The sequence below is a fragment of the Cetorhinus maximus genome, chromosome 4 (genome assembly GCF_964194155.1).
Source record: "Cetorhinus maximus chromosome 4, sCetMax3.hap1.1, whole genome shotgun sequence".
In the NCBI taxonomy this organism is placed as follows: domain Eukaryota; kingdom Metazoa; phylum Chordata; class Chondrichthyes; order Lamniformes; family Cetorhinidae; genus Cetorhinus; species Cetorhinus maximus.
This window is the reverse complement of record NC_135882.1, coordinates 7,691,943-7,705,705: the sequence shown is the minus strand read 5'-3', so window position 1 is coordinate 7,705,705 and position 13,763 is coordinate 7,691,943.

Sequence of the window (13,763 nt, the reverse complement as noted above, 5' to 3'; positions counted from 1 at the left end):
GGGGGGTGTGTGAGAGGGGGGAGGAGATTGTGGGGGGGTGTGTGTGAGAGGGGAGGGGATTGAGGGGTGTGTGTGAAGGGGGAGGGATTGGGTGTGTGTGTGTGAGGGGGGAGGGGATTGGGTGTGTGTGTGTAAGGGGGAGGGGATTGGGGGGTGTGTGAGGGGGAGGGGATGGGGGGTGTGTGTGTGAGGGGTGAGGGGATTGGGGGTGTGTGGGGGGGGAGGGGATGGGGGTGTGTGAGGGCGAGGGGATTGGGGGGTGGGAGGGCGAGAGGGGCGGTTAGGGGGGCGAAGTTGAGAGGGAATGGGGGCATATGGGGATTGGGGGTGAGGTTGAGAGGGGATTGTGGGGAGAGCGATGCGGGGTGTGCGAGAGGGCGAGATGAGGATGGGGGTTGCGAGGTGGGGATGCGGGGGCATGAGAGGGGTTGGCAGGGTCATGGGTGAGAGGTGATGGGGAGGAGCTTGTGAGCGAGAGGGGTTTGGGGGGGCATGAGGCCGATAGGGGTTGGTAGGGGAGGCGTGTGCGGGGTTGGGGAAGTGCACAAGTGCGGCTGGGGGTGTCAGGAGGGTCTGGGGGAGGGGGGCGTGCGGGTGAGAGGGGATGGAGGGACCCGCGAGGGGATGGGGATTAGGGGGCTGATGGCGACGGGGGATGAAGGGGGGTGTGGTGGGTGAGAATGGATGAAGGGGGGAGGACGGAGGGATGGTGTGATTGAATCGGGGTGTGAAAGCGAGGGAGGTGGTGTGGGTGAGAATGGATGAAGGGGGTCGGTGGTTGGTGGTGTGGCAGGGAGAGGGGCGTGGTTGTGTGACGACAAGGGGGTGGGGGGTGGGCATGGCGCAGTGGGAGGGTTGGGAAACGGAGTTAATGTTGCCAGTCTGTGTGACTCTTCATCAGAGCTCTGAAGAAGTCATATGGACTCGAAACATTAACTTTGTCTTTCTCTCCACAGATGCTGTTAGACCTGCTGAGTTTTCCCTGCTTTTTCTGTTTTTGTTGTGGGGAATGAGGGATTGGGGGTGCGAGAGTGGGATTGGGGGTGGCAAGGGTTTACGCGGGAGGGTGGTGATAGGGGGCGGTGGTGTGGCGCGGGAGCGCGGTGATGGGGTGGCGGTGTGGCACAGGAGCATGGTGAGAGGGGGCGGCAGTGTGATGCGGGAGCTCGGTGAGAGGATGTGGTGCAGTGAGTGGGGGTAGCAGTGTGGCACGGGAGGGCGGTGAGAGGGGGCGGCGGGGTTGCACGGGAGGGCGGTGAGAGGGGGCGGCGGGGTTGCACGGGAGGGCGGTGAGAGGGGGCGGCGGGGTTGCACGGGAGGGCGGTGAGAGGGGGCGGCGGGGTTGCACGGGATGGCGGTGAGAGGGGGCGGCGGGATTGCACGGGATGGCGGTGAGAGGGGGGCGGCGGTATGATGCGGGAGCTCGGTGGGAGGGTGTGGCACAGGGGCACGGTGAGAGGGGGTGGCAGTGTGGCACAGGAGCACGGTGAGAGGGGGTGGCAGTGTGGCACGGGAGGGTGGTGAGGGGGTGGCACAGGAGCACGGTGAGAGGGTGGCAGTGTGGCGCGGAAGGGCGGTGAGAGGGGGTGAGGGTTTGCGTGGGAGTCAGGCGAGGGAGAGTGGCCGAGGGGCTGCGCATGTGGGCAGGAGAAGGCAGGGAGGGGGGTGAGGCAGGAGGGAGGGAGAACGGGTGCCAAGGGAGGGGATTGGGGGAGTGTGAGGGGGGAGGGGATTGGGGGGGTGTGAGGGGGGGAGGGGATTGGGGGGGTGTGAGGGGGGGAGGAGATTGGGGGGTGTGAGGGGGGGGATTGGGGGGGTGTGGGGGGGGGGTGTGAGGGGGGAGGGGAGAGGAGATTGGGGGGGTGTGAGGGGAGAGGAGATTGGGGGGGTGTGAGGGGGAGGAGATTGGGGGGGTGTGAGGGGGAGGAGATAGGGGGGGTGTGAGGGGGAGGGGATAGGGGGGGTGTGAGGGGGGAGGGGATAGGGGGGAGGGGATTGGGGGTGTGAGGGGGGGAGGGTGTGTGTGTTTGATAGGAAGGGTGAGAATGTGAGCGGGAGGTCGGGAGGGTGTGTGTGAGAGAATGGGTATGAGGCTGCGTGAGGCAGGGAGACCAGTAAGCTAGAAGCACAGTCTATATAGAGGGTGGTGGTGGTGTCACAGTTCACTTCGGGAGTCCGAGTAGGTACACCCACAGTGCTGTTAAGGGAGGAAGTTCCAGGATTTTGACCCAGTGACAGCGAAGGAATGGCGATATAATTCCAAGTCAGGATGGTGTGTGGCTTGAAGGGCAACTTGCTAGTGGTGGTGGTGTTCCCATGCATCTGCTTTCTAGGTGGTCGAGGTCACAGGTTCGGAAGATGCTTTCAAAGGAGTCTTGCTGAGTTGATGCAGCACATCTTGTAGATGGTACACACTGCTGCCAGTGTGCACTGGTGTTGGGGGTAGTGGATGTTGAAGGTGGTGGATGAGGTGCCAACCAAGCAGACTACTTTGTCCTGGATGGTGTCGAGCTTCTTGAGTATTGGCACTGCACCCATCCAGGCAATTGAGTATTCCATCACACTCCTTACCTGTGCCTAGTAGATGGTGGGCAGTCTTTGGGGAGTCATGAGGTGAGTTACCCTCTACAGAATTCCCAGCCTCCGACCTGCTCCTACAGCCACAGTATTTATATAGCTGGTCCAGCTCTGTTTCTGGTCAATGGTAACCCCTCCCAGGATACTGATAGTGGGAGATTTAATGCCATTGAATGTCGTGAGGCGGTGGTCAGATTTCTCTTGTTGGAGATGGTAATTGCCTGACACTTGTGTGCCGTGAATGTTACTTGCCACTCATCAGCCCAAGCCTGAATGTTGTCCAGGTCTTGCTGCATTTGGACATGGACTGCTTCAGTATCTTAGTCGTTGTGAATGGTGCTGAAGATTGTGCAATCATAAGGGGAAATCCCTTGAAATATCATACAGTTGTCCACCATGAACTCCAAAGTTCTTTTCATCACATGGCTGACCAGAAATCTCTCCTACTTTTAATATCTGCCATTGGCGTGTGTTGGAAGGATTTGCAGGTTAATACTCAACTTGTTTGACCACATTATGAATGCACCTCCCATGGCCATCAAGTCCTGGAATGGGACTCATTCGAACCCGGAGCTTCTGGCCAATATTCACTGTGTCACAAGAGCTCTCCCAGAGGAGGTGTATTTGTAAAAGAAATGTTTTCACATCTGCTGTCAATGTTAGTAGGTGTGCACTGCCCACAAATATATTTTATCCAAAGAAAAGTACTGCAGGAAATCTGCAGAAAAAAATAGAAAATGCTCAAAATACTCAGCAGTTCAGGTAGCATCTGTGAACAGAGTTAATGGTTTTTCAGTCATGTGATGTGGGCATTGCTGGCAAGGCCAGCATTTGTTGCCCATTCCTAATTGCCATTGAACTGAGTGGCTTGCTAGGCCATTTCAGAGGGCAGTTAAGAGTCAACCACATTGCTGTGGATCTGGAGAGGCAAGGATGGCAAATGGGTTTTTACAACAATCGATTACTGTGACTAGTTTTAGATTCCAGATTTATTAATTGAATTTAAATTCCACCAGCTGCTGTGGTGGGATTTGAACCCATGTCCTTAGTGACATTACCCCTACACCATATCCCCAGGAAATTCGTGCCACACAAGTGCCAGGCAATGACCAACCCCAACAATAGAGAATCTAACCATGGTCCTGTGACATTCAATGGCTTTGCCATCACTGAATCCCCCATTATCAACATCCTGGAGGTTACTATTGAACAGGAACTGAACTGCATTAGCCATATAAATACTGTGGCTATAAGAGATGTTTCAGATCTTTAAGGTATATGCATAAGGGTCACCAACCATGTTAGTTTATTATATTATTTCATGGGTATGTATGTATGCATGCATAAGCATCCAGAGAGCCACATCACTCATTACTGCACTACAGTTTGTGTACTGAACCAACAATGTAACCGCCTGTAGCACATGGTGTGATCTGAGAAATACAGTTGATGAAGTTCCAGCATTTGAGTCTAAACTGTGATTGTTTCAAACTTCTGGGAAACTCAAGACATAACATGTATTTGTTAAAAAAGTTCTTTTCACCGACTCGTTCATAGGCGTGGGCTCCCCATTAACATATTCTGATTGTATCAGACCCTAAACCATCGAATCATCGTTGAAAATAGCAACGCCACTAGGTAGTTAAGGAAGTGGTAATTATTTGGATTTCAAAAAAGCAAAGCATCATAAAAACAAATAATGTTGGAAATTAGACCTCAGCAGGTCAGCAGCATCTGTAGAGAGAGAAACCGAGTGAACATTTCAGGTCAGTGCCCTGCAGCCAGAACTGGCCTGAACTGCTGAGTACTTTCAGCATTCTCTCTCTTTATTTCAGCCTTCCAGCGTCGGCAGTATTTTGCTTTTGTATTAAGCTCAAGTAATTGATTTGTAAAAATAAAAAGCCACACACCATCCTGACTTGGAGTTTTTTATTAATTCATTTACAGGATGTGGGTGTCGCTGGCCAGGCCAGCATTTATTGCCCATCCCTAATTGCCCTTGAGCAGGTGGTGGTGAGCTGCCTTCTTGAAGCACTGCAGTCCACATGGTGTGGGCACACCCACAGTTTTGTTAGGGAGGGAATTCCAGGATTTTGACCCAGCGACTGGAACGGCGATATATTTCCAAGTCAGGATAGTGAGAAGTTTAGAGGGGAACTTCCAGGTGGTGATGTTCCCATGTGTGCTGCCCCTGTCCTTCTAGATGGTGGTGGTCACAGGTTTGGAAGTTGCTGCCTAAGGAGCCTGAGTGAGCTTCAGCAATGCATCTTGTAGATGGTACATACTGCTGCCACTGTTTCAGTGGTGGAGGAAGTGAATGTTTGTTTGTGGAAGGGGTGCCAATGAAGCAGGCTGCTTTGTCCTGGATGGTGTCAAGCTTCTTGAGTGTTGGCACTGCACTCACCCAGGCAAGTGGAGAGTATTCCATCGCACTTCTGACTTGTGCCTTGTAGATGGTAGACAGACTTTTGGGAGTCAGGAGATGTGACTCGCACAGGATTCCTAGCCTCTGACCTGCTCTTGTAGCCACAGTATTTATATGGCTAGTCCAATACAGTTTATGGTCAATATTGATAATGGGGGATTCAGTGATGGCAATGCCATTGAATATCAAGGGGCCTTGGTTTGATTCTCTATTATTGGAGATGGTCATTGCCTGGCATTTGAACACGGACTACTACAGTATCTGAGGAGTCGCGAATGCTGCTGAACATTGTGCAATCATCAGTAAACATGCCACTTCTGACCTTATGATTGAAGGCAGGTCTTTGATGAAGCAGCTGAAGATAGTTGGGCCTAGGAGACTACCCTGAGGAACTCCTGCAGTGATGTCCCGGAACTGAGGTGATTGATTTCCAGCAACCGCAACCATCTTGCTTTTTGCTAAGTATGGCTCCATTCAGCGGAGAATTTTCCCCCCGATTCCCATTGACTGCAGTTCTGCTAGGGTTCCTTGATGCCATACTCGGTCAAATGCTGCCTTGATGTCAAGGGCAGTCACTTACCTCGCCTCAGCTCTGGAGTTCAGCTCTTTTGCCTATGTTTGAACAAGGCTGTAATGAGAACAGCCGTTCCTTCACTTTCAAGGCGTCAAAATCCTGGAACTCCCTAACAGCAGGGTGGATGTACCTACACTACATGGACTGCAGCGGTTCAAGAAGGCAGCTCACCAGCAACTTCTCAAGGGTAATTAGGGATGGGCAATAAATGCTGGCCTAGCCAGTGACGCCACATCCTGCGAACAAATAAATTTTTAAAATGAGCTCCAGTGGGTGGGCTTAAAAAGGCTTAGGCGACCACTTCAAATTATTGGAACATCCTTACCACTTCAAATATGCTTAATTGCCAGTAGACTTCCTGAGGTCCTAAAAGGTGCATGTAAATTCAAGTGTGTTCATTCTTACTGAACAGGCCTAAGCTCTTCTTTAGAAAAGTGAAGGCTGCGAGCTGACCCAATAGCGGTCTTGTAAAATTATGAAGAGTTCCATAGGATACAAGTAGAGGTGAGACTTTCACTTATAGCTAGGGGTCATTAATATAAGATAGTCACTAATAAATTCAGGAGAAATCCCTTTAACCACAGGGTGATCAGAATGTGGAACGTGCCACAAGAATTAGAGGAAAATAGCTGCATTAAAAGGGAAGCTAGAGAATAAGTACATGATGGAGAGAGGAATGGGAGGATATGCTAAAAGGATTAGATGAAGTAGGTTGGAGAGAGAGGCTCCTGTAGAGCATAAACACTGGCGTAGACCAGTGGAGCTGAAAGCCTTTTCCTGTGCTATAAATTGTGTGAGATATATGTTCATATAAATCTTGCATTCCATAGAACTAGAATTATGAAATATCGATATTACAATTAAATGCATTCTTTGATATTGTACGGTTTGTATGAGTACTTCTCTTTCAACGAAGTACTGTAATCTACCACAATTAGCAGCCGATAATTACTGATACAGGAGGCAAACTATTTCTAACTTCAAATTCACTCAGCACCAAAAAAACACTAACTTGCATTTGTTGCAGTGCCTTTAACTTGGAAAAATATCCCAAGGTGGCTTCAGCGGTAGAACAAAAAGAAAAAACTTCCATTTAAATAGTGCCTTTCACAACCTCCATTTACAGCCAATGAAGTGCTTTCAAAGTGCAATAACTGTTGTAGGCCTTTTCACCAGATTTAAGCATCATCTGTCAGACACCTTAAAATAAAGGGAAAATAAGCCACGTTAGCCAAAATACAAAATAAGATCAAAATACCGGACATACTCAGCGGACCGGGCAACATCTGCGGAGAGAAGAAAAAAGTGAATGGCCTGAATTTTGCCTTTGGCGGGCGCGCACGATTGGTGGGCCCGGGAGCGGTCGGGAAATGAGCCCTCAACCGCAACTGGCTGCCGACCGCAATTTCATACTGGCTGGCCGTATGAAACACGCTCTGAAAAGCTCAACGCTGCCGGGGTGGGGGTGGGAAGAGGGCGGGCAATGATATTTCCGTGGGCGCGGGTGAGCGCTGCACGACAGCTCCCTGAAGGTAGACAACTGCCTCAGGGAGCTGCAAACCTGAAAATCATCAAATAAAGGTTTAAAAAGCTACAAGGAAATGTCCATGCATCACAATCAGCCACCTGAAAATACAGCTGATAAAAATGCTGTCCACAGATATTTATTATTATTTTATTTCTTAATGGAAATTTCATCCTGCCCTTGGATGAGGTTTGATGAAAAATGTAAAGACCACCTGGCCGTTCTGCCCATCTGCCAACCATAAGGCTGGACAGGTCATGAAACATTGGAGACAATTGTGCCGTTAATAGACTTAATTGCCCTCTTAATTGTCGGCAGGCGCACTTCCAACTTTGGCGCGCACCGACCCAACGAAATATGCAAGTGCGTGATGACGCTGGGATGCTCGCCCGACGTCTTCTCGCGCAATTTTACACCCAATCGGGTCAGGTGGCACGTGCCTGCGGGACATAAAGTTCAGCCCAATGTTTCATCAGGACTGGGAGAAATTAAGAAATGTAGCAGATTTTAAGGCAGGGAAATGTGAGGGGGCAGGGGAGGAGGAAAGAACTAGAGAGGCTTTGTATAGGGTGGAAGACAGATTAACTGACAAAACAGGTGATGAGGCAAGGCAAAAGGAGACAGTAATGGGACAAGTAAAGAAAAGATGTTGTACAGCACACCATTACTTTTGATCTTCCGGATAAGTCACTTGCATATAATTATCCAGTTCTGTGTATAGAAGAGCATAATGAATTGATGCTGTATATAGCAGGAATGAAAATTGCTAAATTTTATAATATATTCTTGATTTCAACCAGATTATCACAGTGAACATGGGCTAAACATTATTCCATGTGTTGCAAGGACAAATCAGGGGAAAACATGCTGGACCACATTTGATACTCCAAGCCTAATTATAGAATTGTATTGCTGTGTTTCCTTTTCTCCTCTGCTTTCACTGTGATATATACCATCTCCTCCATCCAAGAGTTCAGGTAGATAACCTTCCCTTGGCTAGTACAATTCTGCAACTGCAGTTTACTTACAGCACAGAAACAGACCATTTAGCCCACAGAGTTCTGAAGAAGGGTCATACGAACTCGAAACGTTAACTCTGTTTCTCTCTCCGCAGGTGCTGCTAGACATGCTGAGTTTTTTCAGCATTTTCTGTTTTTGATGAAGTAACAGATGCTTATGATGGCTTCCTATGAGCCACAACATGGGAGATCCAATAATGTTTTATTAGTTACCACTTTACAAAATCTCATTCTCAATTATATACATTATAACTTTTTCTTTTTGCATCCTATTGTGGACATATATTGCAAGTACTTAATATTCTTTGCCCAATTCTTTCCTCCTTAATTATTTACTTGATCATATTTTTAAGGGTAATTTTTGTGAAAAAGGTTTATGTGTGAAGAGTTATGAGAAAGATTGGCTAGTAAGGCTATGTATGTTTGAAAAACTAGTGAGCATTCACACACATTTCCCCTGAGTACAGGACTAACTAACTTCCTTATCCCTGACTTTGTGAGACTGTCTCATTGTTTTTGTTTGGTATCAGCTGACAGTGTGATTAACCAGGAACTAAATCATCATCTAATGCTATTTTCCTGTGAAGGCTGTCTTGACAACCTTTGCTTCTGAACTTTGCCTTTGCTAAATAGATTACTCATGGTTTGAGGCCTTTGGGGGTGGGGCAGTAGCAGGACGGCAACGAGCATTGTGCTGCTGACTTACACATTTGGCCATATTAGTCAAGAGTGGTGAATCAAGAAGGGGTGGGCTATGTGGGGATATGTAAAGGTGAGGTTTGTTGGAGAAGTTGGGCAATTTGGAAGTACCTGGAGTAGAGGTAAGAACTGGAGGGCCGGGTTATCTCAATGACCTGTTTGCTTGTAGACAGGAATGTATATATTGTCTGTCTGCTTAATGTAATTAATACCTGAAATAAAATCAACTTGATACTAGAGTCTGGATCAGAAGATTATTTTAATGTACTAAGACAACACCGTACAGAGCATGTGTGTGATTTTCTGACATGGAGATTATGCTTCCTACCAGTAGCGGGCATTTGTTAAATCAGTAAATCTATATCTTGTTCAGTGTGTGTTTGGAACCCCTGCATTTTGCAGTTTTTATACAATACTATAGCATTCCAAGTTGATTGTATAATCTTTGGCAAACTGAGACATAGCTACATTGTTATTTACTACACAACTGCCATATTGGCTTGCAATAATGTTTATGACTGCCACATTTTGTATCTGTCAGACATTCTTCATCTCCTAACAACTTCAAACTCTCAACCTCTATCATCTAGTAGAACATGGTGGCAGATGCTTGGGAACATCACCACCTCCAAGTTCCATTCCAAGTTGCATACCATCTTGACTTGGAAATATATTGCCATTCCTTTGTTGTCACTGGATCAACATCCTGGAACATCCTCACTAACTGCACTGTGGGTGCACCTACACCATGTGAACTGCAGCGGTTCAAGAAGGTGGCTCACCACCGCCTTCTGAAGGGAAACTAAGAATAGGGAATAAATGCTGGCCTTGCCAGTGGTGCTCACCCCATGAACATAAAAAAAGTGGCAATGTTCACACTGTGACATAAAACTAATTTTACCTCTGGTGAGGTACCAGTAGAGTTGCCAGTATTTCATCAATCAATACACAGATGTCATTCTTAGCAAACTGTTAATGAAGAGATCTTAATGATACGTAAGTCTACAAATGACATCTAAAACAAGAGCAATTATTGGTATCAAACAGAAACAGCATTTTAAGGATTTAAAGCTGAATTTGTCAACTGAATTCTTAATAAAAAAAGGTTACTTGAAAGGAAGGAAGCATTCCCATTCCCTGAGTAGGGAAAAAAGTCACCAATAATATCAATGTCTAGGTATAAAAAGATAGAAAGGGTCCCTGAAGCCCTTTTAATACTCTAATTATCATTAGTTATTTCACAAACAAAGCCTCAATCCCAGACAAATTGGTAGTAAGGACATTGACAGCGTGCCTACACACATGCCCATCCCAGAACAATTGTCAGTATGAGCAATATATTTGAAAATAACTACCTGACTTAGTTCTAAATTCTATCAGGCTTGGTTGTATTAACATATTCACCGCCTCATGCGCTCCTAGCTAAGCATCCTGGGTTATGAGTATACCACAAAAAGTAGTTTCTCTCCAGTTCTGCTTTAGTTTCTCTCCTGTGTTTGCTGTGTTTAGGTCTCCTCCAAGTGTTTCTCTCCCTCACTCAGTCATTCACTTTCATCTCTCCTCCCTCAAGTTTTTCTCATCTTGCTCTTCAGCTTTCCTTTTGCCTCGTATTTTTTCTTGGGATGTGAGTGGCAATAACAAGGCGAAGAACAATATGGAAAGACGTATCCAAATTTGTTGATGGCACAAAGATTGGTGGTTTTGTAGCACAGACAGGAGCAAATATTACAAAGACACATTGCTAGATTAGGTGAGTGGCAAAACTGGATGATAGATTTTTAACAAAAACAGAATTACCTGGAAAAACTCAGCAGGTCTGGCAGCATCGGCGGAGAAGAAAAGAGTTGACGTTTCGAGTCCTCACGACTCTTCAGCAGAACTGAGTAAAGTTAGGAGAGGGGTGAAATATAAGCTGGTTTAAGGTGGGGGGTGGGGGGGGAGAGAAGTTGGGGGGCAGGTGGTGTGGTTGTAGGGACAAGCAAGCAGTGATAGGAGCTGATAATCAAAAGATGTCACAGACAAAAGGAACAAAGTGGTGTTGAAGGTGGGGATATTATCTAAGAAAATGTGAGATGGAGACAGTCACTGAGAAAGGAAATATGGCTGTGAAAGCGGGTTTTAGTAAACACCTTGTCAAACACCAGGAGAGAAATGGAAAGCAATGAAGGTGAACAAGGCAGAAGAGACAGGTGGAAATCCTGTCGGAGAGCAGAGCAATACTTCTTCAAGGTAGGCATTTCTTGAAGAGCAGTCTTGAAGAGCAGTGGCAGTCAATTAAACACAGAGATAAAAACAAAAAACTACTGCGGATGCTGGAAATCCAAAACAAAAACAGAATTACCTGGAAAAACTCAGCAGGTCTGGCAGCATCGGCGGAGAAGAAAAGAGTTGACGTTTCGAGTCCTCATGACCCTTCAGCAGAACTGAGTAAAGTTAGGAGAGGGGTGAAATATAAGATTTTTAACACCATTAAGTATTTAAATGGCAAAAAGTTTATAACAGTGGAGGTCCAGAGAGGTTTAGGCATCCATGCACATTAATCACTAAAATGTCAAAAAGAAAAGCCAAATGAAATGTTAGCATTTATAACTGGAAGGATACAGTGTAAAGGGGGAGGAAGTTTTGCGACAGCTATACAAGCCATGTTAGACCATATCTAGAGTCCTATTTTGGGTACCACATCCTAGGTATATTTGGCATTGGTAAGGAGTGCAATGCAGATTTACCAGCATGTTACCGGGACTCCCAAGGGTTAGATTATGAGGAGAGATTTCTTAAACTAGGTTTGTATTCCCTGGAATGGATTGGTTAAGATGTCTTTTGATTGAGACTTTAAGGATTTTGAAAGGAATTGATGGGATAGATAGATACTTCTGCTAGGGTAATCTAGGACAAGGAGACGTAACCTTAAAATCAGAGCCAGGAGAGAAGTCAGGAAACACTTCTTCATGCAAAGGGTGGTAGAACTGTGGAACACTCCCACAAAAAGCAGTGGATTCTAGTTCAATTAATAATCTTAAATTTGAGATAAATAGGTCATTGCTAGACAATAGTATAAAAGGATAAGGAGCCAAGGCATGGAGTGAAAATGCAGATCAGCCATTAGCTCACTGAATGGCAGAAGAGGACCGAGCAGCTGAATGACTTAGTCCTGCTTCTGTGTTCTGATTTTTGGGCCAACTACATTTCGGATTCAAGTCCTGCAATAGGGTACCATGGGTTGTTTTGTTAGCAGAGGAGCTGTGATTAGAATTGAGTGTTGGAATCATCAGCAAACTTCCACTCCTGATATGATGATCAGAAGGTCATTGAAGATGCTTGAGCTGAAGATGTGAATCTGAGGCTCTCCAATTGTGACATTCTGGGGCTGTGATGATTGGCTTTCATTAATGACCATTTTAAAATTTATAAGTTATATATATATAGCATTTTTAAAGCTCAATGTATTGTCATTGTGGCACAAATTAACAATTCTTCAGTTCAGTAAGAAAAACGTCAAGCCTTGTTGGTCTAAAAGTGAAATATAGCACTCTAGGGTAATTGAATAACAACGCTGAAAAATTATAAAGAGGTTAATTAAAAACTGAAATATAGTCCTTCCATCAAACAAAATGAAGCCATCTTTTGTTAAAAGTCAAATGGCTATGATTCATATTAAGTGCATAAGTGATATATGTAAACTATTCAGTAAGGTCCTCTATATACAACATTTTAATTTTAGAACCGAAGTACAGCCATTCCATGATTACTAATGCAGAAAAATTGATTTTAAGGTTCTCATTTTTGTTACTGATGGACCCAGGAGTGCAACAATATAGAGCAAGTCCATGTCCCAAAAAATAAATCTTTCAAACTACCCCTCACCCATGCTTGCAACTAATGTCAAACTGAGACAGCGAAGGTTAGACACAATTGTGACCCAACTGAGCAGCGGAGAAGAAATGCAAGGTATCGCTTGCATTCTTGATAATTTGATTTTTAAGATGTGACTTAATCAATATACGATGGTGTGACAGTGAACCATAAAGATTATGGCCTAGAAATTATTTGATATATGCACAGAATGTAACAGACAGCTCACTAACAATGCAGGGATAAGACTGGGCCATAACACCAGCAGTCGTCCTTAGGTAAGTGAACAAATAAAGAGTGGGGGAGGTGGCGAGATTGAACAGGTTGGCAAGTTGATTGATTGCATCAGGAGGTAGTGGTGGCACATGTTCTTCGAATGTGGAATTGGGAGGCCTCCCTGCTCCACATTCAGCTAAATATATTCTAACAACAACCTTGTTGGTTGTGGTCTTTAAAGACATCCTGTTAGGCCTCACACAATTGAGGACTTCAAACATATGTTAGGCCCTTTATTTGTATTTTCAAATGCCTGTTTCAAGCTTAGGCACTGCACGCTGATTTCTGTTTGGCCTTTACTAATGGCAGGTGGCATATTTTCGAGTTGTAATGCATGAATGCTACATGCCTTCCATTTCGGAGGCCTTTTATGGGCCATAAATTGGTCTTTTTTCTGGTTGGCGGGATGTAACGAGTGGTGTGCACAGGGATCAGTGCTGGGGCCTCAACATTTACAATTTATATAAATTACTTGGATGAAGGGACTGAAGGTATGGCTGCTATATCTGCTGACGACACAAAGGTAGGAAAGTAAGTTGTGAAGAGGACGTAAGGCGGCTACAAAGTGACATAGATAAGTTAAGTGAGTGGGCAAAGATCTAGCAAATGGAGTATAATGTGGGCAAATGTGAAATTGTCTATTTTGGCAGGAAGAATTAAAAAAAAATAGTATCTAAATGGTGAGAGGTTGCAGAGCTCTGAGATTCAGAGGGATCTGGGTGTCCTCATGCATGAATCACAAAAGGCTAGTATGCAGGTACAGCAGGTAATTAGGAAAGCTAATAGAATGTTGTCATTTATTGTGAGGGGAATTGA